The sequence below is a fragment of the Crocuta crocuta genome, unplaced genomic scaffold (genome assembly GCF_008692635.1).
Source record: "Crocuta crocuta isolate KB4526 unplaced genomic scaffold, BGI_CrCroc_1.0 scaffold221, whole genome shotgun sequence".
NCBI lineage: Eukaryota > Metazoa > Chordata > Mammalia > Carnivora > Hyaenidae > Crocuta > Crocuta crocuta.
The window spans coordinates 1,119,585-1,124,272 of record NW_027528610.1 but is presented as its reverse complement, the minus strand read 5'-3'; the positions used below and the strand labels follow the sequence as shown (position 1 = coordinate 1,124,272).

The window sequence follows — 4,688 nt, the reverse complement described above, 5'->3', positions numbered from 1 at the left end:
TGGTGTGTGTTTGGGGTGGGTGGGGGGGGGCAGTCTTGCAGAGAGAGAGGGCCCATCTGAGTGTGCATTTCTGGAGCCGTTCTTCAATTTTAGCAGCCGCACGATGTGTTTGTGTCTCCCAGGACCTGAGCACATGGGGGAACAGGGCATGTGAGCAGAGAGACGTGGCTCTCTCTGAGACCGTGCCGTGCCTGGCGTGTCTGCAACCACATGGGATGACTTGATCACAGTGACGTCGGGTCTTGAACATAAGGAGCCATACGTCCCCTCTGAGGGCCTGCTGGATCTGGGCCAGTGTCAGAAGAACAGTGGTGGAACAGGACAGGGAGGGACCCTGTGGTCCGAGAAAAGACAGAGGCTGGCATCCAGCACTCATTGTCTGTGCCCCTTGTGGCTTCTCCAGTGCACTTGACTTTTTCATCTTCTTAATTCCTTGTGAAACTGGGCAGTGTTGCAATGAAACAAAAACCATTCCATTCCAGTGCCGTTTGCTGCACTGTGGTGGTTTAGGTGATGATGACATCAAGGTGGTTAGATTATGATAAAGTGTAGTTTGTTGGGTTATGATGAGGACTCATTGGCTTACGTGGTGATGAGGTCTAGTTGGGTTAGGAGGTGATGAGGTTTAGTCGGGTAGGTGGTGATGAGGTCTAGCTGAGTTAGGTGATGATGAGGTCTAGTTGGGCAGGCGGTGATGAGGTCTCGCTGAGTTAGGTGATGATGAGTTTGAGTCGGGTTAGGAGGTGATGAGGTCTAGTTGGGCAGGCGGTGATGAGGTCTAGCTGAGTTAGGTGATGATGAGGTTGAGTCGGGTTAGGAGGTGATGAGGTCTAGTTGGGCAGGCGGTGATGAGGTCTAGCTGAGTTAGGTGATGATGAGGTTGAGTCGGGTTAGGAGGTGATGAGGTCTAGTTGGGCAGGCGGTGATGAGGTCTAGCTGAGTTAGGTGATGATGAGGTTGAGTCGGGTTAGGAGGTGATGAGGTCTAGTTGGGCAGGTGGTGATGAGGTCTAGCTGAGTTAGGTGATGATGAGGTTGCGTCGGGTTAGGAGGTGATGAGGTCTAGCTGAGTTAGGTGATGATGAGGTTGAGTCGGGTTCCTTTATGGGAGGTCACGCTGAACTCCAGTTGACTGAAGAGTATGTTCTACCGAGTATGACTGAATATGACTCCAGGTGACTGAGGAGTATGTTCACATGCAGTGACAGCATGTGAGCAAGCATGTGGCACCCATGCACGCAAGGACTGGGACCCTGACTATTGTCACCTCCTCATTCAGGTGATGTTTGCTGAGCACCAGGAACGTCCGTGCCTGCAGCAACGTTCTTTCCTTGAGGGAGACTGCGTGAGCCCCAACTTGTGCCCCACCCTCCCACGCCTTCCTTTCCACACAGCTTCTGACGTCTGCGTTTCAACTTTCACTGGGGGCCACAGTGGACCCTCTCAGTCAGTCCATCCGAGTCTGGAATCTTCCCTGCTTCCACTGTCTTTCAGGGCACAGTCCCCTGCTTTCTGAGAGGGGCAGTTTTTCATTTTCCATGACAGTTGGATACAAGACCACTCAATGAAATACCATCATCGGCCGCTTGAACACAGATGTCCTATTAAATAAAAGACCTGCGTCTACTCAGTTTCAAATCTGCTAATCCCGCGTCCGTTAACGCCGAGACGGTAATCAATTACCTGCTAAAGAATTGAAAACCGAACTTGGATTTAACTCGAGCACGTTAATATTGCTGCAGATACATCAATCAGTCAGTTTCTCACGTGCTCACAAGATCTCAGTTCTTATTGTTTGAAAACACTATGTTCGTGGAGGATCTTTCTTCGTAATTCTTCATGAACAGCCATCCAAGGTTGAGTCCAAGGGTCAGTATATTCTTTCTGTGATGGGCCAGATAACAGATATTTGGTTTAGTGTGTCTCTCCCTGATCCTGTCTGCCTTCATAGCAATAAAGTGGTCATTGCCAATATTTAAAGCTACAGGCATAGGCATTGTTCCAATATTTTGGCATTTCCTTTTTACATCAAGGGGATCATCAGATTTGGCCCCAGGCTCGTAGTTTGCTGACCTCGGTTTAGACTCACCATCGTTAAAACACACACACACACACACACACACACACACACACACAGATGGAAGTTAGGTTGAGTCTTGCAGATTCTTGAAATCTGGTGCATAGGATACAATCCAAAGAGACAGAAGCGACTCTGTCCCTTTGCAACGTTACCGGTGGGACATTATCTGTGGGATGTGTGGTGCGTGGAAAGCTTAGCCCCCGCAGAGGAAGGACGAGCAGACGGCAGACTCACGGAGTCGGTGCCCAAGGTCCATCCTGGTCAAATTCTGTTATTCAGGATGTGCTCAGTCAATGCAGGAAAAACTCTTCGTGATGCCGTAGAGTCCAGTTTCCACACCCAGCCGATCACGATGACCTTTCCCCGATCACATGCACTCATGCCACGCCTGAGTGAGAGTAGCGAGCTGCCCGCCGACGGAGGCAGCCAACGTGACCAGTCCCACCTGCTGGTCGCCGGCCCTCGCTTTCCGTCTTTTCCGGGAGCGTAGAACTTCTGTGTCACTTCATGCACTCTTTCACCGGGCCACCCAGTTCACGCCTCGGTGGCTGTTTGATGTTTACAAATTGCTCGGGATTTCAGAAAGGAGCTCATGCATGCACGGAGGCAAACAGCACACAGAAACGCCTCCGAAAAGAATTGCTTGGTCATCGCCTCTCATTGCGAGTTTCAAGATGGTTCCGCTCCAGGGAGCACACCTGGCCGGCAGGGGATGGACCTGGCTGAGAAGCGGGGGGGGGAGGAGCCAGCCCCGCCCCGTGGGACCGGCCGCTCCCGGGCAGAGCTCAGGGTGCCCGGAGCCTCACGCCCATGCCTGTGTTCCGCAGAGGGCAGCTCTAATCCTCTTCCGAGGGAACGCTGCCCTGACTCACCCCTGCAGGGAGTTTCCGGGTTAGCGCCTCCCTCTAAGGGGCTGAAAATCTGCCTGGGTCCCCGGTTTCTGATGCCAGTGTGGGGGCAGGGGGGGTCTCCCAAGCTTCTCCCCCACAGCACCACCCCCATCGGGTACCCCTTCCTCTTGGGGCTGGGCGCTCAGGCACGTTCGGAAATCGTACCCCGCATTGACCTAATAAGACAGCAGAGCAACCTCATTCAGTGTTTTAACCCCAAATCTCATAGTCTTTTTTAAAGATTTTTAAATATTTATATATTTTTGAAACAGAGAGGGACAGATCGTGAGCGGTGGACGGGCAGAGAGAGGGAGACACAGAATCGGAAGTGGGCTCCAGGCTCCGAGTCAGAGTCTTTAATTAAAGAAATGTTTTTAATTTACTTGTTATTTTAAATTATTTTAATATTTATTTATTTTTGAGAGACAGAGCACGAATACGGGAGGGACGGAGGGGAGGGGGTGGAGACACAGAATCCGAAGCAGCTCCAGGCCCTGAGCTGTCAGCACAGAGCCCGACGCGGGGCTCGAACCCACGGACCGTGAGATCATGACCTGAGCCAAAGCCGGACGCTTAACCTGCTGAGCCACCCAGGGTCCCCTGTTAATAAATTTTTAAATTTGCATTTAAATTAGGACAGTTTCCTGAGAAAATGTTAATTACTAGAACTTTCTTAAGAAAAAATATAAAACTTTAAATGAACAAATAACCTGGGAAGAGTAATGGAGGAAAATTAAGTTGTTATTCAACGCGGAGCTCGAACTCAAGAGCTGTGAGGTCATGACCTGAGCCGAAGTTGGACGCTCAAGTGACTGAGCCCTCCTGGTGCCCCTTAATTATTTTTTTTAACTAGGCTCCACCAGGGACTTGAACTCACAGCCCTGAGATTAAGAGTGGCATGGCCCACGGACTGAGCCGCCTGGGTGACCCTGTCCATAGCGGGAGCATCCCGTGATCCTTTTCACAGCTCAGACCCCCGATGCGTTAGGGACGCCAGGGGGCTCAGTCGGCTAAGCATCCGACTCTTGATTTCGGCTCAGCTCATGATCTCACGGTTCTTGAGTTCGACCCCAAAGTCGGGCTCTGCACTGAGCGCGGAGCCTGCTTGGGATTCTGTCTCTGTCTCTCTCTCTCCCCTGGCTGTTACCCCCTTTCTTAGAAATGTGTATTTCCAGGGGCGCCTGGGTGTCTCAGTCGGTTAAGCGTCCGACTTTCGCTCAGGTCACGATCTCGCGGTTCGTGGGTTCGAGCCCCGCGTCGGGCTCTGTGCTGACTGCCGGCTCGGAGCCTGGAGCCTGTTTCAGTCTGTGACTCCCTCTCTCTCTGACCCTCCCCTGCTCACGCTGTCTCTCTCTCTCTCTCTCCTAGAAATAAATAAAACATTAAAAAATTAAAAAAAAAAAAAGAAATGTGTCTCTCTGTTCTATCCGCCTCCACCCACATTTTTATGCCCATGTGATTCTTGCCTCTCCGCCAACCCCTGACCGATGTGCTCAGCCGCCAGGATCCCCACGCCCCTGTCACCACCGGAAAGGAAAACATGAAACAAACGTGTGCTCCTTGGGCCTCTGGCCGGAGGAAATGCCTCCTCAGTTGGTAGGTTGAGTGAGTGGGAACGGATCGGATGACCCCGTTCAGCACCGGGGCAAAGAGAGAAGCCGTCAAGAGCCCACTCAAGGGCAGGGGGTTGCAGCTCCACACGCCTGTGTCTGGTGCTGT

At 51.9% G+C, this 4,688-nt stretch overlaps 1 protein-coding gene across 1 annotated transcript in view; it reads left to right on the top strand.

Moving 5' to 3' along the window:
- DHRSX (dehydrogenase/reductase X-linked) overlaps nucleotides 1–4,688 on the top strand; it is a 116,862-nt gene that overhangs the window by 15,859 nt on the left and 96,315 nt on the right. The window lies entirely within an intron of this gene.